Source organism: Terrapene carolina, unplaced genomic scaffold (assembly GCF_002925995.2).
Source record: "Terrapene carolina triunguis isolate 2854851 unplaced genomic scaffold, T_m_triunguis-2.0 Scaffold68, whole genome shotgun sequence".
Classification (NCBI taxonomy): domain Eukaryota; kingdom Metazoa; phylum Chordata; order Testudines; family Emydidae; genus Terrapene; species Terrapene triunguis.
The window spans coordinates 37880796-37908722 of record NW_020664419.1 but is presented as its reverse complement, the minus strand read 5'-3'; positions in this window follow the sequence as shown (position 1 = coordinate 37908722).

Genomic DNA, 27927 nt, shown 5'->3' with positions numbered 1-27927 from the left:
TCTTATTTCTAATTTTAATTTGTCTGGATTTAGCTTCCAGCCATTGGTTCTTGTTATGCCTTTTTCTGCAAAAGAGCCCTTTAGTACCCAGTATTTTCTCTTTGTGAAGGTACTTATATACAATAATCATATCACCTCTTGATCTTCTTTTGGATAAGCTATATAGGGTGAACTGGTTAAGTCTCACAATGTGAAGTATGAACATATAAGAATTTCTGTTGCATTCTAGGGAATTTTCTGATATGTGGACGACAAATGCTGTCTGCCTTGGTATGTCCTCAGTAAATGAGGCTATCAGATGCTGTTAGTTACAGGGTGAGGACTAAATTCCAGTACTCTGTTTAATTTTCTGTAAAAACATTTCAGCAACAAACTACCAGTGCAATGTACATCATGGACGTAATGTGAATGCAGAAACACCATAGCAACAGACAAGGCCAGAGAAAAAATAACCAGCTAGCATTTGAAATACAGATAACCAAAGGGTTTCTCATAGCCATGGGATCTGTAAATGAAAACAAATCTCACAGCCAAAGTTCTAATAAATGCTGTGCAAAATGGTTTTTTGCAGCCTTATTTCTGGGAGGTAAGCCTGGACCTAGTTCAGACCTGTCCAGAGTGAGAGACTCTCTAAAGCTTCACTTCTATTGGGAGGCTGTCATGTACCCTGCTTGAATCCAGCAACATTCCCTTTTGAGGGTGGGCTCCTGGACTATCCCAGCACTATGGACAAGCAGGTGTGCAGGTTTCTGAGAGAGTGTTAGTTAGTCCTGTGTTTGCCAACCACTGGATGGGATCTATGCATGTCAGTTCAAATGGGCTTCCTTATGGGATCTGTAGACTTGTACAACCACTTAGGAAGAAAAAAAATGGAGATTTTATTCCTAAGAAACAACCAAACAGTAATGTGCACTTTTCCAGACTATTTCAGTTACTATGGACTTTGAAGGAATGTGGATATTTCTGCTGCCTTCCATTCTTTTCCCTAGAATTCAGAATTTCTGCCACATCCCTTGGTATTAAAAGAAGGTAAATTATGTCGTATGTCAAGTTTGAATTGGTTGAGCATCCTTCTCATGTGTAAGAGAACAAATTAATGTATATTGTTGTCCTTATTTTGATGCTCCTTATTTTGTTGTCCTCCCTTCTTTCCACAAGATTCTGTAGTGCATTTATACCTATTATTTAAGCTTTTCATTACAGAAAATACCAGGTAGTTACACATATCTCAACAGAAACCTAAACCAGCCATCAACTAATAAGTGCCTCGCCTAGTCTTGTTGACTCATCCAGCTTTGTCCTTGCAGATTGTTTACTGAGTATTCCTTGTGCTTGCAAATTTCAGAGCTTGTATTTATTTGAACTTAGAAAATGAACAATCAGTACGGGGTGCACACAAATATCCAGATTTTATCTGCGTTTCTTACAGGTGAAAAACAAGTGATTAGTTGAGTACAGTAATCACCCTGGGTTGGCTTCAGATTGAAAAAGCCCTTCTGCCCAAATTTGGTCGTTGACTAAAGCAAGGAAAATAATGAGAAGAACTGGCTTCTGTGCCCCCAGCCAAAGAGATTCTGGCTATCACTGATTACATGGAATTTTCTCATTCCAGTTATTTTTTTCTTAGGGGCCCCTGCAGAAGTGACTTGCACACTATGCCAGTGGAACCCACTGGTCTCCAGTTCCCTCCTGTATGAAGCATTTTGGTTTCCTTCAATTTTCTAGCTTTTATGTTGGCTGCATCACCTATTAAAGAGTTCAGATGGTTGCCACAATTTATTCACAGCATATAGCTCTTCCACAAAAAATGCAGTCACAGACCTCCACTAACACAGTGATTGGCACTGTATAAGAACCTAGGACAGATTAATAGATTTAAAGCCAGAAGGGACCATTATACTTATCTTGATGACTTAGGCTCCTAAGTCCCATTTTCAGAAGTGACTTAGGAACTTATAAACATAAGTCACATTGAGAGTCTATGGCTCCTAAGGCTCCTAAATACCCATGTCATTTGGGCCCCTAAGTCACTTAGACATTTTTTTAAATGTTAGCCCAGTCCAATCTCCTGCATAAGGTAGTCCGTTGAATTTGACGCAGTAATTCCTGCATCAAGGCCATAACTTCTCATTAGATAGATGGATGGATGGATGGACCTTCTATACACACAAACCCAAAAGTGTCTGTTTTCCCACCTCTAGAAAATTTCCCTGCTATTCTCCTGGTTTCTTCTTTTCTTTTCTTTTCTTTTCTTTCCTTTTCTTTTCAAACTATGTCAAGGTGCCTAGGTGCTTGGATAGGTAGGTGCCCTCTTTTTGGGTCTGTGTTGATAAATCCAAAGAAATAAATTTTTAAAATTTCAGTTTTGCAATGTCGGTATTCCTTGGAACTCCAGGCTTAAATCCCAGTAAAAGCAACTCAGCCCTTCATTGTCTAGGACAGGTAGACTGAAGACCATGCATTTTATTCTTTTCAACAAAACTTTTGAAAATCTAGGGTTCAGTATGGTCATTAAAGATGATGGTGGTAGTTTGTTCTCTCATCGTCACTCGCACCCCACATTCTTGTGCAATATACTGCATCCTGGCTGGTTTCTACCTCTATAGCTAAGAGGCGGCTACAATTCAATGGTGCTCTATCTAAATAGTTGTAAAGTGCTTTGGAATCCTTTCCGATCTTAATTGTAAATGTAAGATAGCAGTAACAGTAATATAGGCTTAAAATATAGGCTAGAAAGATAGAGAAATAGTTACAATTTATCCCAATGTCTTTTTGAGTGGCTCATATTCTAGAGCTCTCTTGACAAGCACACCAGTCATGAATGTATGACCCAAACCTTAGCAGTGAATCACCGTTAGTCCCGGAAGGAAACAGTTGTACCGTTCATAAATAAATTGAAGTAAAAAAAGATTCAGTTCATAGAACAGATCCATGTACCCTGAACAAACATTTCTTCCCAAACCAAGCTGTCATCAGAATATACACCCAAGCTAAATCTACAAATTATAGCCAACATCCTAGGGAAAGACACATTAGCTGGATGATCATCTTTACAAATCAACACATGGGCTATTAAATAATTCATTTGGGATACAGATCACTTCTCACCCACATGCTGAGGTATTACTGAATACACAGAGTTGCTTTCATGTTTGGAAACAAAACAAAGGCTATTTTTAGGCATTTACTACGTATTATAAACACAATGGGAGAAATTCTGTCCACAAACACATGCTCAAAGCTCACACCCTGTTTGTACAGCGCCTAGCACAATGAGATCCTAGTCCATGACTAGACCTCCTAGGTGCTATGGTAATACAAATAAATAATAACGATCCCAGTGATGTCCAGGGGAGCTAAGTATCTTAGGGAAGAATTTGGCTCAAAGTGTCCTGGAAAGGCACAGAGAGCACAGTAAACTATTTGGCATCGTGTGTAGTGACTTAGCTTGATATTCTACAGCATTACATGTTTGTTCGAAATATTTAACTGTTAACTTAGGAGTGAATGATATGGTTGTTGTTGATCAAAGAGAAAGTACAGCAGAATTATTACTTATTATTGTAGGAATACTATATAAGTCAGGGTATAATGGGCATAAAGATAAAGTTTTCACAAACAGGGTGAACTTTCCTATGGCACTAACTGCAAGAGGATACTCTGCATTAATAAAGAGTATGCACTACTCTCATTACAGTACTTAATTGTTTTCAAACCATAGGTCTTGGATAACAAAAGCTTATGAATTCTTTATAGACACATGTATTAAAGTTCTCAGTCAAATATGCTTGAAAGACGTTGTGAGTTGTTACTGTTCAGGTAAATAAACATCACACATTCTATGAAAAATAAGGGTCTGTAGAATCCCATTTTCTCACTCCCCCAAACATTTCCATCCCACACTGCTTGCACTTCATTTTAATGTAACACAGTAGCTGTTGTTAACGACTTTTTTCAATTAAGAAAAATGAAATTCAATATGTTAGGCCAACATTCTGCTCTTGGAAGCAAATCCTAACCCTAGTGTCTAGTCTCCAGTGCTGGGCTGGATGTAGAAAAATGTGCAGGGAGAGCAAGGAAAGGCATACTCTCACCCCAAATCCAAGGAATGGCTTCACAGTGGTACATTGGCCCATTGGCTAAAAGGACCTGGCCATGCTTAAAATGGCTACAGTGTGTAGAGGCTGTACTGTCTGTGCAGCAGTGGGCCCACTGGCCCTGCCCATCCCCCAATCTGCCCATGCTCCTACTTCACTCTTGCCTCCATGGGGCTAATGTGCAGGGAGTTTCTGTGAAACTGAACTCCGCACCATACAGTGAGAGACACTTAAATCCAGCACCCTCCTTTGTGCAGTGAGGTGCACCACAGACCTGATTCAAAGCCCACAGAATTCACTGGGAGTCTTTCCATTGACTTCATGGAGCTTTGGAGGCAACTCTACAGCCACTGAGGGTATGTCTACATGGGGATAAAAGCCCCATGGCATAACTACGGCCGGCCAGGGACAGCTGACTTGGGCTTTTGGGGCCTAGACTGCAGGGCTAAAAATTGCTGTGTAGGCATTCAGGCTCAGGCTAGAGCCAGAGCTCTGGGACTCTCCACCCTCAGTGTCCCAGAGCTCCAGCATGAACCCAAATGTCTACTTTAGCCCCACAGTCTGAGCCCCAGGAGCCCAAGTCAGCTGACCCGCATACCATCTGTGGGTTAGTTGTCCCCATGTAGACATATCCTTAGATAAGGGCTGGATTTGCTCCTGAGTTGCTTTGGTAAAAGCCCGTTTTGGTAAATGAAGTTGCATTGATATAAATGAGAAGCACTGTGACCCATTACAATAGGTAAAAGATTACACAGTTGCATTCACTGTAAATATTGCACAATGCAGTTCAAATGAAAAGCATATGATAATTGAGATCTTATGCTATGTCTCTCTCTCTCTCTCTCTCTCTCTCTCTCTCTCTCTCTATATATATATATATAAACTCTTTTGATAGCTTCATGATTAGTTATGAGCTAAATATTTTTTAAAATTCTAAAAACCCTCCCAACCCCATCCAAGCTCCCTCCCTTCTTGTTCTTCTATAAAGAGTAAGTCTGACTTTGTGAAATGTTCTCATTTTTCTCATCCTGTGGAATTATAATATGCTCTTTTTATAATGAGTATATGATGCAACTGGCAAGTGTTAAATAGATGGCCACCCACTGTGTGATAATGGTGGATGGTAGCGAAAGTGCAGTAAAAGTCCATCAAATAAAGGACCAGATTCCTTAGGCAACAGTAGAAATCCCAGGGATGAGGCAGTCGAGCATCATTTCCTGCTTAAGATAAAAAAGTATCCAATCAAAATAGTTTGGAATCACAGGGGGGGGGGGAAATGTAGACCACGTCCTGAGATCTAGATGTGAAGGGACCCTATTAGCTGCACTTGTTAACTGTCCACAAAACAATGTATAAATCTGTAGTGCAGGCTGTTTGGAAAAATAAAAGCACTATATAAACCAGTTTATAATTTTTACAGTTCCTCATTGCAGCTGGCAGTTGCTGAAATAGATGATCTCACAGTCTGCAGTGTGCCTGCCAGATAGCTTGCATGCAGTTAGATGCCTTTGTGCTGCAGACCATAGAAACCTGCATAAAATTGGCCTTCTTTCCTTAATAGAGCTGCATGAACAAAGATGAGTTTGTTGCTGACCAAGAACTGAAAGCTTTGTTTTGTAAGTCTCTCTGAATGTATCACACTTTGCCAAAGGAGAAGGTCCTCATCTAGAAAGAAAGAAAAAGAAAAAGAAAAAGAAGAAAAAGAAAGAAAGGAAGAAAGAAAGAAAAGTAAGCGGAAACCAGACAACAAATCAAAGTGCATACCCTTCTGGTGGATATTTGTGTCTAAAGTGGGCTGAAACTTTTGTTAATACTGGTCACATTTCACAAGCTGAATAAAAATGAAAGAAAAAGGAACTTTAATTAATGGGATGTCTTTTGATTTGTAGAGCAAAACTGCCAGAGCAGATGTACCAGCAAAGAGGATTAGATTGTCCCTTCTCTGATGCACTGAAAATTTCTTTTTCCCCCTGTAGTAGCCCCCATTGAGGAGAGGCTGTCTTTAGTGTCTAAGTTTCAGCACTGCTAAAGAAACTGTTGTATTTGGGTACAATGGGCAGCTCTCACAAGACCAGACAGAATATGTGAGGAGAGAGCTAATATTCCTTTAAATCCAAGGTTGATTTCACTTTAGTATTTAAAAGAAGTCCAAATAAAAGAGAATTTCTGAGTCTGAACGTACTCAAAGCCTATCAAATATGTATTAAAGAGAATCCTGAAATAGTCATAAATAATGTTCATCTTTTTGAAAAACTCACAGGGTATGTCAGTTAAAGAAATTTACACCTAATTTTGTTTTACTTATATATTTTAATTTAGTCTGTTCACTTTTTTCTGAGATCTTCAGCTGCAGTTGTAGTTCTCCTTTAATTAGATTATAATAATGAACTGCACATTTAACTGATTAATGTTGGTTAGAAAAATCAGAATGATTAACAAATCACGTTGCTATTTCAATTGTAAAACAGTATTTTTTAAAAACTTTACTTTGACAGAAAATAATGATCCACTGTTATCACCTGTGAAATAAGGTGTGCTGTCTTTATTACCATTGCCTGGGTCAGGTTCATTTTGAATTTTTTCAGTATTGAGAGGAAGCAAAAAAACCACAATCAGGACCTGATTTCACTGAAAACATTCGTGGCCATCTCACTGGTGCTCATTTGGAAGACTGCACATTTATACTAGCCAAACTTATCCAGGAGAAGGCTGACCTGCTGCAGAAATTAAATAAAAAAGCTCCATTTTCATGTCTATGAGCTGTTTCCATGGTAAGTGTGTCTGCATGAGGGGACAAGAGAAAGAGAGCATTTTGCTGACTTCCCTAAAGCATTAGATTTTGTTCTGAAGGAATGAGAAGAAATGGACCTTCAGTCCTCAATGGTTATTTCCTCCTTTCCCTGGCTGACCTCTGAAATGGAGCTGTCAGCTAAGGTTTCCCTTACAAGGAACAGTAACTTAGGACCACTTCTCCCTTGCCTTAGTTAGACAGCAAAAGGCCTACCCTGATGTCAAATTCCCTAGTGACATTCCAAAGGGCTGGCCATATGTGATGTTCAAGTTGGTAATGTCACAATGTTCATCCTGGTAAGCATTTTGCAGTTGCTGGAGTGGGAATGTCCTTTTCTGAGAAGAGAAATGCCCTCATGGTGGCACAGCCCAGAAGTTTCTGTGGGCCCACAACCATGAAAGCTTTTTCCTTGAATGAGGGCTTGTATCCTAAAACTTATCTAAAATTGCTGAAACTACCTCAGCACACCACTAATGCATTTCTATAGATTTCAGCCACAGCTAAAAGGAGAAAGCATAGTCTCATTGTATAAAGATAGAAGTTCCACTTAAGAGATGCAGCCAAAAGTAAACAATATTGGGCTTCAGTCATATACAATATCCCAAGTCTGCACAAATAACATTCTGAGAGGTGAAGGAGAATCCTCTTACATATGGAAATATTACTTTATTTTCAGTTTTGCTTATATACAGATTTTGTCTTTTCTATTGGAGTGCCGCAGTGAAAAGATAGGGAATATTTCTGGAAGCAATAGAATCATTCACAACAATAGACATTTTTTAGTGCACCCACAGCAGGTGTTTTGTTCCTATCCTGTTTAGGTACCTAATATAAACTTTTGAAAAATTACCATGTTCATTACATCCTGTGTAGGGCCATGCAAAATGTAACAAAGATTCCAAAGAAAAGCTACACTAAAAGTGATTTGGACCTCAGAATTTTCATTTATGTCTGATATTGGCCTTTTTCCAATGGCCAATGCAACATTTTATAAAGAATTTTTGTCAAACACAGGGGGAATACTCAGTGATTTGCCTTATCAGTCCCTTTGCTATTAGAACAAATTTTCTTGGGCGTGAAATCTTGCAGAAGAAATTAGCTGCCTTGTGTTTGATTTAGGAAAAGTAACTGGAATAGAGCGTCCGTCCATTCCCTTTTGCCAATATAAGAATCATCACTCACAGGCATGGGTGAAAGAGGTCTTGGGAAAACTCATCCAATGAGCCAAAGGGAGGGGAAGAGAAGATTTAAAACTAAGATGGAAATAGATCAGCAAGAAATAAAACACTATCTGTTGAAGCCAGTGGTACGTGATAATGGGTCTCCTTTGTTTCACTGATGGGATACTGTGATGGGATGCCTACCCCACACAGACATAGAAAGGGTTAACCATGCCCTGTCCCAAAAGGAGCAGGGGAGGCGAGTCCTCCGAGTGGCCCAGAGAAACTGCATAAGGCACAACCAATTAGGGAGAGGATACAAGGAGCAACCAATCAGGGCCCAGTGGGCTCACATAAAAGGAGCTGCAGGGCCAGAGTGGGTAAGTGGATGCTAGGAGCTTAGGGAGTAAGTACTGTGTCCCTAGAGGGCTGAGAGAACTGTAAGCATCTTGGACAGAGCAGCTGCTAGCAGGGACCAGAAGAACAAGGGGGAGCTCCTGGCTGGCAGTGGGGCTGAGCAGCTGAGGGCCCTGAGGTGAGGAAAAAAAAGGTGCTGGGGCCGTGGGGAAGTGGCACAAGGAAATATAGCAGCATTGATAAAAATTAAAGAGCCAAAGCAGTAGGCTGCTATTTACATGGTCTCTGGGTTGGGACGTGGAGTAGTGGGTGGACCTGGGTCCCTGCCACTTGACATTGGAGAAGTGGCTGGACAATAGGACTGTGATACATCCTGTCCCACCCCCCACCCCAGAAGGGGGAAACACAGACAGTGACATGGCTGGAGGGCTGAATTGCAAAGAGGATGCTGCAGTTCCAGAAGCCAAGAGAAAGGCTGTAGGCAGAAGCAGAGACAGAGTGATGGTGTGCAGACTGTGGACAGGAGTCTCAGCGTCGAGCTAATCCCTGAAGCAACTAGGAGGAGGTGCCAGTCGGGCGGTGAGGGATGCACCCCATGACAGATACATAAAGGACATCAATGTTCTCTCTTGAGGGAACTACAGCTAGGTATCTAGGAGGCCATAAATGCTTTTAAGTAGCAGAACAGTCATTTTGGGCTCAAATTCTACTCTCTCACTTTTGTAACCCTGTTTGGCTTGGATGAGAACTAGCTGGCTGAGGTTTAATTCAAACGAGATGAAGAATGCTAGTGGTTTGAAAACAAGCACTGGTGTAAGTGAGAGCAGAATTTAGCCCTACAAATATAAACCCAAATATACCACTTCTCTTCCAAGTGTTATGATGTCCCACTGAATTCCCACAGCTTTCCCAGAATGATTTTTTGTTTTCAAAAAATCAGATGGGGCAAAATGCAAACTAATGAACTGTTTTTTAAAAAAAACAGCTTGGCCATAATTTACTTAATGATGTACTTGGCCTTCTAGTCAGTCATCTGCCAGATAGAATTGCTAAGTGTTGCTTGCTGTGATGTCAGGGGGTTCATGTTCACAGGATTCTTTTTCACTATTGTATCCTCTCAAGCCGAGCTGACATTATACTCCAGCTACTACTATAGCTGTTGGACGCTGTATATTGACATCTATAGCATCAGCAGCTTCAAGTTTGAAAAGATCTGTGTTTACTAGGAGTGTGCAGACTGTTGTCCAGAAGTCAGAGCTCTGCCTTAGTCAATCCTAGATCCAAGTCTCAAAATAGACTCAGCATATTCAATCTACAGTGATTACTCTTAAGAAGTAAAGTCACCAATAATTGCTATATCTAGGTATTATGCAGTGACTGTAAAAGGCGAGTGGCAAACACCACCAATTTGGTTGACTTAATGTACCCTCTTTACACACACACACACACACCATACATCGCTTGAAAGCTTATTATGTTGACTTTAAGATGAGGCATGAGGTGGAGCTATCAAGTGGTGTTATTACCATAGAACAGGAATAATCAATGACACCATCAACACATTAAAGTGACCACTTTGAAATATTTGCATTTGTTTCTGTTAGTTTAATGGTTCTATGTATTATTTCAATCTATAAAATTGGATTTATTTGTGACTGCAAAGCATCACAACAATAGTAGAATAATAAATGTGTACAGGTATTATTGCAATGTAGTAGTGCTGGTGACATTTCTAGTCAACATCATTATCATCTTGTTTATCATGATCTCTGTTTAAAATGCTGAGTTACAGAGTCTTCATTGCCTTGTCTTATGAGGGTACATTTGAAGAGGGTTGGCTTCTTTATGATCAGTCCTACAATCCCCCTGCTGCCCTCTGAGTCTTTGATGACAGTTTTCTGTGTTTCAATGGAATTTGGAGTGACATGGGAAGAACCAAAAATCTGATGTACAGCAAATTGCCCAGATTCAAAGCCATTGTGTACTACTTCAAGGGCATTTAACATATCAGGAATGTAGATTGGTATCCAGCTGGCATAATTGGATCAGTTTGCAGTAAAGAAGTAGGGAAGCATGGCATGCTGGGTGTGTAGGTGAAGTTTCCAATCAGCCTCTTGCACTGCATAGACATTTAGAAGTTAGTATCTGTATAACCAGGAGAAAATTACCCCAGAACTTAAAAGTAGGAGACTGGGCATACCCCCATGTCTTAAAGTCCTCCAGTAGTAGTAGTATATGCTGAATTACAGCATCATCAAGCTCTTTTAATGATGTGTTGTAAGGATTCTGTGTCTTCAGATTCAAACACCTTTTGAAGGTTAGCCAACATTTGCCAGACAAATGCTGGAACTACATGAGTACCTCCTCCCTGCTCACACTATTTAATAAATGGGTAAAGTTTCATAGCACTCAGGGCCTCAAATGTTAGTCGAGCCACATAGGGCATGGTTGAATTGCTTACCAGCAAGCAGTTTATCTGCAGTACAAGCGACATACACAACAGAATCAACAAGAAAGTCTAGCAATCCTGCCTCTCCCCAAAATTTCCGAATACATGCAATAAAATAGCACAGGGTGTGAAAAACACCCAGGCAAATCATATTGGTACCAAGTTCATTTGGGAGAGTCCATTTCTCTTGCTGAGCAGCAGCATACAGCTACTGATCCATGGTTTGAATGGCATGCTGCTGTCCTAGACATTTCCTTACAATTCAGCCCTGTGATATAGACTGTGGCCATGTCAGCTGGTATGGTATCCACAATCGGTGCATATGCAACCACGGTGTAAGTGCTCTTCTTTGTTGAAAGTTTATGGTTGAAACCAGTCCAAAATGGAATCAACTGAGTGTGAACAATATCAGTGTCATTTGGTATTGATAGGACATCATGAGGTAGTAGTCTTCAAAGACACCGGGAAAAATCTCAAACAGCATTCATTTGTAGTGGCAAGAGTTTATTTTCTCAAGAACTTTTTCTTGGTGAGTCAGTTCTGGACATATTCTAGGTTTTTCAAATGCTTTACACTGCTTAAAAGACTGATTGCCCAGGGAGGGTAAGGGGCTTTTCTTTCCCACACTTCAGTGATATTTCTTGTAATGCTGGACTATCTTCAGACTGTTCTTGAAATACCACATCAGCCATTGAATGGAAGGTATTCTTTCTATCATTGGTCGTACGTTGATTTCTGTATTATCTTCTCTTTCATGGATGAAGTGGTACAATTCCATTTGGAATGAACATACCCCCCCGGAGTCTTACTACTTCACTTTTTGCAGCACTAGAGATGAATGGCCTCAGCTCATTGTAATTGACGCAAAATCCATGAAGGTGTACTATGTCAAATTGAGAGACCCAAACTCATGATGTAGCTGTGCAACAAGGCTTATGTGCAGTGGTGTGATAATTTTGGAACTGCTAAACACTATGCACTGCACTATCTTCACTGACGGGAGGGGTTCTCTCATTGGTATGGGTAATCCACCTCCCTGAGACGTGGCAGCTAGGTCAATAGAAGAATTCTTCCGTTAACCTAGCATTGTCTACACAGGGACTTAGGTTGTCTTAACAACACCTCTCAGGGATGTTAATTTTTTATACCCCTGACGGATGTATTTAAACCAACCTAGTTTTCTAGTGTAGACCAGGCCTAAGCTATGTTACCTCATGAAGTCATCAGGAAGAAGGGAAAATGCCAGTCCCCTTCCCTCTGGATTCTCTAGTCACATGTTATACAATGACAAACTGTAAACCTAGTATTTTGGGTTTGTGATGGAAACTGAATGTATAATACAATACAATTGTGAAATGAGTTTATCAGAGTCACATTTCTACAGTAGCATTACAACCACTTTACTTTCATTTACTGTATCATCAAATCCATGAATCAGCTGTTTTGTTTAATTATTTGCTTTACTTTGACTCTTTTGTCTATTCTGTGGCAGTGTTAAGCTTGTGCTTATTATTTCAGTGCCTGGTTTATGAAGTACTAAATTCCCTGGATTTAGAATGTTGTTTTATTTATTTTTAATTCTAAAGTTCTTGAAATTTAATATATACTCAAATCATTCCTCTGGTCCAACAACCTTAACTTTACCTTAATGAAACTTTTGGTCTGAGATCCAACATACCACAGTTTTCCCTAGTACTTAAAATAGGAAATTACTATGGCAGTATGGTGATATGATAACTGCTAATGGACTTCAGAGTGGTAGCCTTGTTAGTCTGTATCAGCAAAAACAACGAGTCCTTGTGGCACCTTAGAGACTAACAGATTTATTTGGGCATAAGCTTTCGTGGGCTATAACCCACCTCATCAGATGCACGGAGTGAAAAATACATCCACCCTGATTGAATTGGCCTCGTTAGCACTACAAAAAGTAATTTTCCCTCTGTTGATATTCACCCTTCTTGTCAACTGTTGAGAATGGGTCACATCCACCCTGATTGAATTGGTCTCGTTAGCACTGACCCCCCCACGTGGTAAGGCAACTCCCATCTTTTCATGTGCTGTATATTTATACCTGCCTACTGTATTTTTCACTCCATGCAACTGCTGAAGTGGGTTATAGCCCACGAAAGCTTATGCCCAAATAAATTTGTTAGTCTCTAAGGTGCCACAAGGGCTCCTCCTTGTTTTTGCTAATGGACTGTTGACTTTGAATGGCAGCCACTGCATGTTCCACTTGTTGTGTCTTACTTCTAGTGATATCCTCTACTCTTGTTGGACTCTGTCTGCATAGGCACTATAATATCTCTTCCTCTTTGAACTTATTCAGCAACCCACCTCTTTGCTGTCTTCCTATCCACAATGTTCACTGAAGTATTGCTGACATACTTTGGTTGACTCCACATTGTCAGTGCAAATACCTCTCTTCAACTCCTAACATCAGAGCTTTCAACTATGTACAAGACACTCAACACACAAAACAAACTCTGTGCAGAATCTCTACTTGCTTCTGTAAAACCTCAAAAGCAATGCACTCTGAAACACACCCATTTGCCTCTACAATTGCTTTTCAATTAATCATTCTGTTGTTTTTACCTCTCACTTCTGTTCAAGTGCAGCCTTGAAGAATTTGAACTGATGACCTAAGACATTTGAAGAAGACACCTTATCCATTAGGGTACTCACTCTTTCCACAAGTAACACTTCCCTTGACAACATAAACATCACCTCAGGGGTTAGCGCATGCTAGAACCACACTTGTTAGCACCCTTGCTTCCTTATGTTCTTTAAAGGACCGTGAAAAGCAGCAAAATAGCCATACCAATGACTCATCCTGTTACTCAGGGTTTTCAGAACTCACAGCCAGGGCAACTTAACTATTTCACTCCAGGCAGTCAGGAATAAATCAATAGGAACACAGCAATTCTGTCTAATCAAGGATTAAATGCAAGTAAGTGTGCTCTTTTCTAACACCGCTTAAGACATAAGCAATAGGTTTAGAACATCCCAGATATTTACCTAACATCTGGAACGTATTGAGTAATTAACAGCAGGTTCGCAGCGGCCAGTTGCTCACCCTCCGGGGAGAAAGGGTGTCAGGAAAAACGCCTCTCAAGAGGGCTTCAGAGGACTGCTCCAAAGTACACTATATTAGCTAGTCTTTTATAACTAACTTCTACAAAACATAAAGGTCATAATGACCCCTACTAGTAAATCACTTTTTTAACTTTCAACAAACTTTTAATATCAGAGGAGTCTAGATTCAAATGTTTCCCAACCACCAAGGTTTTCAGTCTCAGTGGTTTACTTGTCTGTCCCCTCCTCCCACTCTGATTAGCAGAAACTGTAGCTAGTTTTGACCTTGCTTCTGAAAGCCTATCTTCAAATTAACCCTTAACTATGTGGTTTTCTATTTCTTAATTCATGGTGGCTGAATGCACATAATATGGTTGCAATTAGCTTAAACACATTCTGGGGTATACACACCCCTCAAATCCAGGGCAACAATCCCACCCATTATTAGCTGCATGTCTTCCACAGGATCAATGGGAACTGAAGAGATGCCCAAAAACACAGGGAAAAATGCCTCCATGCTAGAAGAAAAATGCCTCAATTGACCCAATGCTGTCCCCAATTCTTATAGTTATCAGCTGTATAAAAACAACTGCATGTCACAAGGATAGGATATCAGGCATTTGTCACATTCAGAATAGCAACAGAGAAATAGCCATACTTTCTCATGGTGTGCTGTGCAATGAAGGAAAGTCTCCATGGGAGAATGAAACAAGCAAGAAGCGCACTGTGAAGGAGGTGGAGGCTAAAGGACAAACTTCTGTCTGTATGGGTGAAAGCAGCAGTTTCGCTGCAGGAAAGATAAGAGAAGCAGTTCCGAGTGGGCAACATTAGAAATCTACCTCTGTTTTGGTTAATGCATGAAATATATTTAAGCAACAATATTTATTACATTTGTTTTCTGGAACTTTGTTTTTATTCATTTTCTAATTAAATCCACAAGGAGAAGATTGCCACTCTAGAAATAATTACATACAAATTCTTGATCTTGCAAACATGAAATTTTTTTCAGGAAGTGTGATTGGATTAAATGTTCCCTAGTAATAGATGCATCAGGTCTCAAAACTAATTTACCCTCCATATAATATCATAAGAAAAAAGTGCATAATGTTCACACGCCATTTAAGTGAAGAAACAAACATATCACAGTATATTCACAAATATCACCCCAACCACAAATAACCCTCCAAGCTAAACCTCTTCCACTTGCTCTGATGATCATGCCTCTGATGTGCATCTGTTTAAGAAAATCACATTCCAAAGAGGACCATGAGGTAGTCATTTCACTGTGAGTGTTATTTTATGGGATCAGCTGCACAGTAATAGATCCCTTGATTCCCACAATAAAAGAAGTTAGACTTTATTCCAGTACCACAGCAGTCTCATTTGTGAGAGGGTTTCAAGTGTATTGTTCATTTGAGCCTTAGAGAGGAATATATTTGAATCAAAGAGTTATGGCAAGTGAGGTTGATGTCCAGCAGAATCTCTGCTCAGGGGTTATGTCTCTCACTAACAAACAAATATTTGTGCCGTAGCTTGTCCTGATTGCAAACTGCGCCACTTAGCATAAGTCTACAAAAACAACAAGGAGTCTGGTGGCACCTTAAAGACTAACAGATTTATTTGGGCATAAGCTTTCGTGGGTAAAAACCTCACTTCTTCAGATGCGGTTTTTACCCATGAAAGCTTATGCCCAAATAAATCTGTTAGTCTTTAAGGTACCACCAGACTCCTTGTTGTTTTTGTAGATACAGACTAACACGGCTACCCCCTGATACTTAGCATAAGTCTGTGACAATATGTGCTTAGTGTTAGACTGACTAACTGCTAAGCAGCTCAGTGACCTTTATTGTTCAGAGGTGTTATTTTGTAAACTGCAATTTTATATACTATATCTTCTTTATTGAGAGATACTTAATAAATTCTATAGAGAAGCAGTTATACTGAAGAGAACATGGGCACCCTGAGACACTCCAATTGTTATGCGACATTATTCATATAACAGCCCTGTTTTCTGTAAGCACTCTATAAGCAAGGGAGATAATGGTTGACATTTCCTGGCTGTGAATTAAACTCTTGTGAGACTGGCCATCTTTACAAAATATAAATATTCAATAGTTTGTTCCTACTGTCCTCAGGCAAGGAATTCTCAGCTTTAGAAGGCGTTTCCCAGCCCACAGACTGCAGGCTTAGCTCCTAAAAAAGAATCCAAATGAGTCCAGAAGTTCTATAGAACACATGGGTACTTCATTTTCCTGATCTGATTGACCATTTATACATTTTTAATTCAATTGTCAACATTTGTATCAAAAAGGTTTTAGGTTAAGATAGTGTCTGCCCCTGGCAAAGAGAGTAAGGGCATAAGGAGCTGGAAGGTTGGGAACAAAATTGCTCACCATAGTCTTCGTTATATCTGTAATTTCAGATATAAATTTCAGAGCACAAGAGTTTCCTTAAATTAGTGACTGAAACAGTTGTGTCCTTGTAGACTCATAGACTTTAAGGCCAGAAGGGACCATTATGATCATCCAGTCTGACCTACTGCAAATCACAGGCCACAGAACCTCACCCACTCACTCCTGCAATAGGTCCATAATCTCTGGCTGAGTTACTGAAGTCCTCAAATCTTGATTTAAAGACTTAAAGTTACAAAGAATCTACCATTTACTCTAGTTCAAACCAGCAAGTGACCCCTACCCTATGCAGCAGAGGAAAGTGAAAATTCCACAGGGTCTCTGCCAATCTGACCTGGGGGAAAATTTGTTCTTGAACCCAAATATGGCAATCAGTTAGACCCTTAGCATGTGGGTGAGACCCACCAGCCAGATACCTGGGAAAGAATTCTCTGTACTAAATCAGAGCCCTCTGTTACATTCTGGGGTGCAATCCAGAACAGTGGGATTCTGTGTTGCCATCTGCTCTGCCACTTGGGTGCCTCACAATGATTTGCTGTTGTAGCTCCCAACCTGGGCCACTTACAAACAGTCAAAAAGCATGCAGGTCACATCCTGAGTGTCTGTGTAGAGCTGCAGCCCCGGTCCACCAACTCTGACCACAGCAGCCTGTCAGAAACACATCACCCACCCTCTGGCTTCCAGAAGCCTTGGTTACTAATTGCAGGGTGACCCCAACACACTTCCAGTCCTGAATTTCCCCCAAAATGTGTGTTCTGCACAGTCCAGCCCTCTCTTGGACAGTTTAGATATTATAAGTCTGTTGCCCCTGTAACGGGTCAATAGTCAACAGTTTGCTACTTTAACTGGAGTTACCCAAACAGTTCAGTTTAAACACAACACTGGGTTAGTTTTAATTAAAAAATAAAACAAGTTTATTTAACTAAAAAGAGGTAGATTTTAAGTGAGTACAAGTATAAGGCATTAAAGTCAGAAATGGTTACAAGAGAAATAAAGATAAAACACTTTCTAGTAGCTAAAACTTAACAAACTAGACTTGGTTCAAGATATAATCCTACCACATGTTCCCAGCAACATTGCTGACCAAAATCTCAAGGAAGGATCCCCTCCCTCACAAAGTCAAAGGGTTGGTTCCTTTGTTGTCTTAGATGAAAGAGAGTAAGAGAGAGAGAGATAGGGAGAGGAAGAAAGAGAGGATAACTGGAGGAGTTTTGCTCCTGACTTTTATAGTCCAGTTACACTTTGAAATGTATTTTCCTGAGTTACCCCTAGATAAAGTTCCTTCCCATTGTGAGGATGGAGCCATGGAGTCTCCTGGTGAGAGAGGTTCCATGTTGTTGTTTGCTAAAATGCAGATCAATCTGTTTCTACCCCCCCCCCCTTCATTGCCAAAGAATGGCCAGTTGACCGATGATTGCCAATCAACTTTGATGACACCTTAGAGGTGTCAGCTGGTCCTTTGTCTTTGAGCAACAGGTTCACCCTCCTCCCCAGACTTGTCTGGTAAACACATTTGAGTCGTAATTTCAGTTTATATTCATAGCTCTTAGTACACATGTCGTATGTACATTACACAAGAGTGTTGATGATCAATGTGTCATTAATTTTTAAATGATACCCCACAAAGTATATTTTGCACAAAGATGATTACAATAGTGTGTAGGGTGTGAATACAGCGGTGCTTTCAGTCACACTCTCCCAATTTACAGTCACTGGAGATACTTGCTAATAGCAGATATGGATGAGCCATATGCCATTATAGGCAACCGCATCATACCATCCCCTCCATATACTTAACAAGCTTAATTTTGAAACAAGTTGGTTTTTTTGCCTCCACTACTTCCTTTGGAAGGCTGTTCCAGAACTTCACTCCTCTGGTGGTATAAACCTTTGTCTAATTTCAAGCCTAAACTTGTTGATAGACAGTTTATATTGTGACAGACCCAGACCAGTGGGGTACAGGAGTCTGGTAGAGGGCAAATATACTGGTCACTGGATGAGTAGTTTTCTGTTCCCTGAGTGACCAGAGCAGGGGCTGCACTAGAGTAATCAGGAACCTGCTAGAACCAGTTAAGGCAGGCAGGCTAATTAGGACACCTGGAGCCATTTAAGAAGAAGCTGCTAGAATCAATTAAGGCAGGATAATCAGGGCACCTGGGTTTTAAAAGGAGCTCACTTCAGTTTGTGGTGTGAGTGTGAGGAGCTGGGAGCAAGAGGTGCAAAGAGCTGAGAGTGAGAGGGTGTGCTGCTGGAGGACTGAGGAGCACAAGCGTTATCAGACACCAGGAGGAAGGTCCTGTGGTGAGAATAAGGAAGGTGTTTGGAGGAGGCCATGGGGAAGTAGCCCAGGGAGTTGTAGCTGTCATGCAGCTGTTACAGGAGGCACTATATGCAGCTGCAGTCCACAGGGCCCTGGGCTGGAACCCGGAGTAGAGGGCGGGCCCGGGTTCCCCCAAACCTCCCAATTGACCTGGACTGTGGGTTCTTCCAGAGGGGAAGGTCTCTGGGCTGTTCCCCAACCCACATGGTGAATCTCTGAGGCAAGAAAATCCGCCAATAAGTGCAGGACCCACCAAGATAGAGGAGGAACTTTGTCACAACATCCATTTGTTATTGTGCCAACAGTGGCCCTTAACTTAAATAAGTTCTCTCCCTCCCTAGTATTTATCCCTCTAACGTATTTATAGCAAGCAAGCCTATCTCCCCTCAGCCTTCATTTTGTTAAGATAAACAAGCCAAGCTCCTTGAGTCTTCTCTTGTAAGGTAGGTTTTCCATTCCTCTGATCATACTAGTAGCCTTTCTCTGCACCCGTTCTAGTTTGAATTTATTTTTCTTAAACATGGGAGACCAGAATTGCCCACAGTATTTCAAATGAGGTCTCACCAGTGCCTTGTACAATGGTAATAATACTTCCCTATCTCTACTGGAAAGATCTTGCCTGATGCATCCTAGGATTTTATTAGCCTTTTCCACAGTTGCATTACATTGGCGGCTCATAGTCATCCTGTGAGCAACCAATACAGCCAGGTCTTTCTCCTCTTCTGTCACTTCCAACTGGTAAATCACCAACTTATAGCAAAACTCTTGTTGTTAGTCCCTAAGTGCATGACCTTGTACTATTAAATTTCATACCATGTGTATTATTCCAGTTGTCAAAATCTTCTTGTATAATATTTCAGTCCTCTTCCGTATTGGAAATACCTCCCAACTTTGCGTCATCCACAAATTTTATTGGAACGCTCCCATTTTTTTTTGCCAAGGTTATTAAAGAAAATGTTAAATAAGATTGGTCCCAAGACTGATCCCTGAGGAATTCCACTAGTAACCGCCCTCCAGCTTGGCAATTCACCTTTCAGCATGACCCGCTGTAGTCTTCCCCCTTATCCAGTTCCTTACCCACCCACCTTTCAATCCACCTTATCTTTTCCAATTTAACTAATAATTTCCCATGTGGAACTATATAAAATGCTTTACTGAAATTCAGGTAGATTACATCTACTTCATTTCCTTTGACTAGAAAGTTGGTTATCTTCTCAAAGAAAGCAGTCAGGTTGGTTTGGCATGATCTACCTTTTGTAAAACCATGTTGTATTTTATCCCAAATAACATTTACCTCTATGTCTAATTATTCTCTCTTTCAAAATTTATTCTAAGACCTGGTATGCAATTGAGGTCAAACTAACAGGCCTGTAGTTTCCTGCATCACTTTCCCCCACTTTCTTAAATATAGGTACCATATTTGAAATCCTCCAGTCATAAGGTACAGCCCCAACGTTTATGGAGTCATTAAAAATTCTTGCTATTAGGATTGCAATTTCATCTGCCACTTCCTTTAATATTCTTGGATAGAGATTATCCAGGCCTGCTGATTTGGTCCAATTAAGCTGTTTAAGTTTGGATGTGGTAACCTCTACTTCCATATCCTTGTTCCCATTAGCCACCACGCTACTACCCCCAAGTTCTTCATTACTCTCATTCAAAATTTAGACAAAAGTATTTGTGACACCCTGATACCCCCATCTTCACCACTTCATGTAATTAGGATATGTTTTGTACAAAGTATGTCTTGTGAGGTATCATTCTAAAAGTCTTGATCTGCTAGACATTAATATCTCATTGGATTGTATGTGAAGTTATGCAGTTTGGCGATGTAAGTGTTACTGAAACATGTTGTGAGGTTGAAAGCACCCACAAGCAGCTTTTCACGTACAACAGTAAAAAAGCCAAACAATGTTAACGGCTTATTGAGGAAATGCACACAAGCACAAGGATTACCCCAGGAACTGTGTACAATAGAAACCTCTCAGAGATAGCACTACACAATGGGAACTGTTTGACCGAGGTCACAGCAAAAGAGCTTTTCAGCAAGTGGGAAGAAGATATAAAAGGGGGACAATAACATCATGGGGAAACCTCACTTTCCCTGCAACAACACACCTGGAAACACCTGAGGAGCAAGGACTGAACTGTGGGAAGTGATGGTCCCAGGCTAGAAGGATCTTTAGCCTGCGTATGAAAACCTGGGAAAGCCAAGGCAACTTGTGCCTTAAGAATCTGCCAGCCAGTTTATCACTCCGGGTGAGAAGTTGCTAATTTATATCCTACCTATCTAGTGTGTTACGCTCAGTTTGTGCTTTTTGTTTATTTACTATGGTAATCTACTTTGATCTGTTTGCTATCCCTTATAATCACTTAAAATCTATCCTTTGTAGTTAATAAACTTGTTTTTGTTTCACTAAACCAGTTTGTGAAATTCATAACTGGGGGCAAAAAGCTGTGCATATCTTCCTCCACAATGAGCGAGGGAGCGAATTTCATGAGCTTACACTGTACAGTTTTCTGTGCAGTGCAAGACAATACAATTTTGGGTTTGCACCCCAGAGGGGGTGTACACTTGAGTACTGGGCAATCTCCAAGCTGATTCTTCCCAGGCAGAGCTGATTTCAGTGTCTGTGGCTTTCTGCAGCTGGGCATGTCCCTACCTGTGCATGTGCTAGAGGAAGCTTGAGGATCTGGCTCTGCAGGACAGGGTGAGGGAGCCCAGGCTGGTGGAATGGGCAGGCTCCGTGGGACCCCAGTACATTAGGTGGCACCCAGAGTGGGGGGTTACCAGTCACAGTGCTGCAGTGAGCAGGGTAATGTGCACAGCTTGTTGATCTGAGACACTGATGGTGAATTTTAAGTGTGTTGGCTAGAGAACAGCCAAAGTGGTTACTGGTTTGTTATTTTCTGTTTGCTTATTTTGGGCAAGGGAAGTAGGGACAGAAACGTAGGAAAATGAGTCAAAGTGAAGCTAGCAAAAAGCTGGAGCTCTGCAGGTTTCAGGCAGCAGAAAACAAAAAAGAACACAAGAGGCAGGTGGAATTAAGACAATTTTAGATAAAAGAACAGGAAGTGGAAGAAGCCAGACAAAAAGCAACACACCAGAGGGCCACAGAAGCCCAGAGGCAAGCCATGGAAGGCCAAAAGCAAGCCATGGAGCTGCAGGCCAAAGAAATGGAGGCAGAAGCAGCCAGGCAAAACGCTGCCCTGGAACTGAGAGACAAAGAAATGGAGGAGAGGGGAAAAGAGAGAGCATGAATTGGCCTTGATGAAGTGGCAGAAACAGAACCCCACACCATGGGGCCCCACCTCTCCAAAAAATCTACAAATGGGAACCGTTGTGTCCTGCATACAGCGAGACTGGGGACACTGCTGAATATCTCATCACCTTTGAGAGGCTGTGTGTGCTCCATGAGATTCCTGATGATCAAAAGATGAACTCTAGATATATTCAATAAGATGCCAATGGGTGATGCTTCAAATTATGGTTAAATTAAAGGAAACAGTTTTAAAGCAGTTTCAGATTACCCCTGAAACTTATAGAGTAAAATTTAGAAGCCTTAAAAGAGGGGCTCGAATGAGTAATGTGGCATATGTAAACCAAATGAGAGATCTGATGGATAAGTGGGTATTTCAAGCTTTGAAGAAATGTGTGATTTCAGGAGCATTTTGTGAATGTGCCGTGACAATGTAAAACAGTGTTTATGGGATAAGAGGGTAAAAACCGTCGAAGAGCTTGTTACTTTTGTGAATGAATTTGAACAGTCCCAAACAGCTACTCGAAATAAATCACAGGCAGAGGGGTTTAAGTTTGGTGGGAAGCAAGGTCACTGCTTTACCCGTGGGAAGAGGGAGGGTGGCTGGGAGATGGGGCACTCACCCTCCCCGAACCCTACCTCCCATACCCATCCGAAACCACCCTTAAAAAAAGGAGACTCTAGAAGGTGCTCCCATTGTAATTCTATGGAGCATCTGAGATATAACTCCCCCAAACATATTGGCTCAGTGGTACCCCAGTACATCAGGGGGCACCCCAGAGTGGGGGGTAACCCATCGTAGTATTCATTTAGGTGTTGGGCCATCCCTAGATTATCTTTAATCTCTACCCCATCCTCAGTGCTAAATAATCCCACTTCATTCCTTATTTCATTTTTATTTATATGACTAAAGAGCCTTTTACTATTGGTTTTAATTTCCTTTGCAAGATCCAGCTCTGCTTGGCTTTTGGCAGTTCTCACGTTTCCCCTACATTTTCTGCCTCAAAGAGGTTGCTTTCTTTGCTGATCCATCCCTTCTTCCATTCCTTATAGGCTTTCTGCTTTCTCCTAATAACCTATTTCAGATACTTGTTCATCCATTTGGTCTGCAATCCTTCCATGCAAGTTTTTCCCCCTTGCTTGAGAGAAAATGTTGGTCATTACAGCACTTTAGTTTCTAAATATTTAAACACATTCTTAAAGCATTGTTGGGGGATGCTGCATAAAAAGTGGTGAGAGAATGAGAGAAGAGCCTAGAGAATATAACTGGATAGTAAACAGTTTTCCTGTCACATGAGATTGCAAAAAAAATCTTCTCATCCCAAATTGGACAAAAAAGTCAAAATCTCAAATCGTTTTACAACCCAAAATTTAAAAAAAAATAGAAAAAGATAGATAGATAAAGCAGTTTGGGTCAATCAAAATGTTTTACTTCAATTTAGGCCATTTTTATTTTATTTTATATTTTATTTTTACTATAACTAGTTTAAACTTATAAACAAATTGTATCCAATCAGAAAACTCAGATTTTTCATTTAGAAAATGTTGAAATAAAACAGACAATTCTGAAATGTTTTTCAAAAAAATTGGGTCAAGAAATTCATTGAAACCAACCCTTTCCCATGAAACATTTGTTTAGATGAATCAGCAGTTTCCGATGAAAAAACATTTGTCAAAAAATTCCCAACCTGCTCTACTAGCCAAACTTCCATTCCTTTTATTCATTTATTTTTGGCTCAGTTCTCTGATGGGGTTGTAGTGCTGAATGAAAATTTCAATGATTTAGATATAGGTATACCAGTCCATCTGCCCCTGAAGTCTAGACATCTCAAATTTCAAACAGGAGGCAAACATATACCAATGGATTTTGAAAGACCAACCTAGTTCTGTGCTGTACTTTAATGATGATATGTTATCTTGTTGTATAGGAAGAGAAATAAACACCAGCTGTCTTGTTTCCCCACCTCTGAATAAATCAGTTCTGATATTTCTCTGGTGTATGTGTTTTTTTTAAAGTATGTCTTGGGAGATGTCATCTCTGCAAAAGGCTGTTTCATTGTGTCAGCCGAGCTGAACTTTGTAGAGCAGATAAGGATGGCTGTGGAAAGAGAGGAGACACAAATTTCCCAAATAGTCCAGAAAAATAGTGAGGACTTGAAATTAGGGAATTCAATCCCAGACCATCCTGACATCATATTAGGTAAGTCTTTAGTGTTTCTATATAAAAATACCAATATTTGGATTCATGATTAATAAATGAAATGAATATGCCCTGGGTGTATTCCTGATTGGGGAGAAGGGGGCTTAGACTTGGCATACAGCCCCATTGTACTATCCTAGTTGCCACAAAGGAGCCATAGAGCAACTATAAATCTGACTTCCAAGCCTGAAAGTGCACTCAGTTTCCATGCAATATGAATTTGTGTAGTATACCGAGAGAAAGGGAGACATGCCTACAGATTAAAGAGTAATCTTTTACCAGCACCTACTGCCCCACAATATCTGGATTTCTGTATTATAAATATAGAAAAAGCTGCAGTATCTCCAATATCATAGATTATAAAGCCAGAAAGGAATATTGTGATCCTCTAGTCTGACCACCTGCATAGTATAATCCAGGGCACATTCCTGAATTTAGTCCTGTTTGAATTAGAGTATATCTTTTAGAAAAAAAAACATCCAACCTTGATTTCAAAATTGCCAGTGATGGAGAATCCACCACAATCCTGGGTAAATTGTTCTAGTTGCCAATTATGCTCACCATGATGTGGTAACCATTGGTAAATAATTGCCTTTTAGCAGCAATCACTCTACACAGCTTTTAATTATCCACTGATTTCCAGTAAGTCACCAACCTTAAAGTAGTACACACATCAGTAACATTAATGCTCAGTAAACCTCCTTATTGATTTGTTTGTCCCATCCTAGCAGCTCTGTCCTGTCCCTTCTAATAGACAGGCACTTAGGCCAGTTTAGCTCTTTAGCCAAACTGAATAGTCTCTGGGACTATCCTTAAGAGAGAGTTTCTGGGAACAGGGGCATTTATAGGAGACCAACCTGTAAGCAAGGAAGAGAGCCAACTTTGCTGGTCATTAAGGAAAGGGGAAGGAGGCTGTAATGTAGCTGTTTCTCTTTCATATCTATATGTACCTCATTCACACTGAAAAAGCTAATGTCCCCATTTTATTTTGTACATAGTGTCTATGGGGAAAGGCAGCATTGATCTCGACAGATGTTCTCTTTTGGGCAACCGTTGGCCCTTAATGGAAAAAATACTGAGAGGTGCCAGGTGCCTGATTTCAATGAAGCAAATTAATTTTAGAATTGAATGTTTAGTATTAAGGCTTTATTTTGCACTGGTATGTTAATTATTAGATAATCATATCTGTTATAAAACAGGGAATTTGAACCTGAATCAGTTAACAAGCACGATTTGTGAAGTTGCCAACAAAACACATGAAAAGGGAGATTGTAATTATAGCTTATTCTTTAACTGTCATTCATTTCTCTTAATTTCTCATTTCTCATTGCTTTTACACACTGCACATAATCATTAGTCAGGCTCGTGGGTGCCCAATGAACTGCGATAAAATGCACATAGGAAATATAAACAGTGAAGTCATTCAGCACTCATTCTTGAGCACAACATGGTAGACAAGGTGCAAGCTGCAGAAAAATCCCTTTCTGCTTCCACACGAGTGATTGTAATACAGCTTTTTATTCAGTGATGGGCTATGATTTGCTCACTTGCCAACACCAGCTTAATACTAGTTTCAGCTGGCACTGTGCCATGTACACTAACTGAGGCTCATGGATTTGTCATCTTGCGCCAAATATCTTATAATGGAAAAAAACAGGAGTAAAACCTTGGGATATAAGTCACATATTTATTTGGTCTATGTTCTAATAAAGGGAAGGAAGGATAGGGAGCTAATAAAGGGGAGAAGGGATGGATCTGTGCTTAAAACACAAGCCAGGGAGTCAGAAGATCCTCTTCCACAAATGTAATGTGTGACCATACTGTGGCACTCTGTGCCTCGGAACAGCACCTGGAACCCCCATAGTCACCACTGACATATAATTATGATATCTTTTGTACAAAGTATGCCTTGTGAGGTATCATTTAAAAAGTCTTGATCTGTTGAACATTAATATCCTGATGGATTGTATGTGCTATCGTTGTATGCGAAGTTTTGCTATATGTGTGTTACTGAAGTATGATATGAGGTTGGGAACACCCAGAACCAGCCTTTCAGGTACAACAATGGAGCATCCAGATGTGCTGATGGCCCATTAAAGAGAATTCACTATCCCAGGAACTGTATACAATGGAGACTTCTCAGAGATAGCATGTAGACAATGGAGAATGCTTGACCAATGGGGGTGGATCCCAATCTCACAAGCAAAGATCTTTCCAGCAAGAAACTATAAAAGAGGGGAACTGACATCATCACTTGGCCCCACTCCACAATCCTCACCTGGAAACACATCTGGAGGACAAAGATTTTGAACTGGGGAGAGTGGTCCTGGGCTGAAGGAGAGTTCCAGCTGTGTATTGAAGATCTGTAACCTGCTTATACTATCTATCAAGGTGAGACACTGCTTGATTCAAATCCTGTTTAGTTTATAGAACTTTTAGACTGAAAATTTATTTTATTTCTTAGGTAACCAACTTTGATCTCTGTTTACTACTTATAATCACTTAAAATCTCTTTCTGTAGTTAATAAATCTGTTTTATATTTTACCTAATACAGTGTGTTCTGGTTGAAGTGCTCGGGGGGAGGGATAGCTCAGTGGTTTGAGCATTGGCTTGCTAAACCCAGGGTTGTGAGTTCAATCCTTGAGGGGAGCATTTAGGGATCTGGGGCAAAAATCTGTCTGGGTATTGGTCCTGCTTTGAGCAGGGGGTTGGACTAGATGACCTCCTGAGGTCCCTTCCAGCCCTAATATTCTATTCTATAATTCTATCCGCTTAGGTGACAAAGGCTGGGGCATGTCCACTTTCCTTTGTAGAAGTGGCGAACTTAGAGCTTGTCTTCACTGCCGGCTAAATCAGTGCTGCTGCAATCGATGCAGTGGCGTTGATTTAGTGGGTCTGGTGAAGACATGATAAGTTGATGGCAGAGAGCTCGCCCATCGACTTCAGTACTTTACCTCAATGAGAGGCAGAAGCTATGTCAACGGGACAGTGTCTCCTACCGACATAGCATGGTGTAGACACTGTGTTAAGTCGATGTAAACTGCGTTGACTTAAGTTACGTAAGTTACATTGACTTACCCTCTAGTGTAGACAAGGCCTTAATGACCTTACACTGGCCAGGCAAGATGATACAGTTCTGGGGTGCAAGTAGGATGACTGGATAGAAAGTGTGAAAAATCAGGACAGAGGGTGAGGGTTAATAGGCACCTACATAAGAAAAAGCCCCAAATATCGGGACTGTCCCTATAAAATTGGGACATCTGGTCATCCTAGGTGCAAGGCTGGGGAGTTGGGGAGGGAATTGGCTGCAGCCTCTCTATTGTTGGTTCATGAGTGGCTGGGAGAACATTCATGTAATTCAGCTGGGTGTGTCCCTGCCTGTGTATGTCTGTGTAAGTGCAGGACCTAACAGAGGTTTGTGGCTTAGCAACAGCATCACAGTGTGAGAGGGAGCCCAGGTGGGTGGAACAGAGGGCTCAGCGGTCACACATACACAATACACTACCTTCTCTGTTTCAGTTTCCCCTCTGTAAAATGGGGATGGTACTTTCCCTAGTTTGCAGGGATGTTGTGAAACACTCAGATGCTATGGTGATGAGTGCCATGGAAATGCCTATAAACAAAGTAGCCTAAATGCTTAAAATAGCAGATCGGAATTATAAGCATTAATGTTCATAGATCACCAGCTCCTTACTGATGTCAGTTCATCAGAAGACCACTGATTTTCATGTTTTGTTTGCTATAGATGTTAGATTATGAAGCAACAATCTTTTCAGATGTAATCCAAGGAGTTGAATGTAGTTATTCTG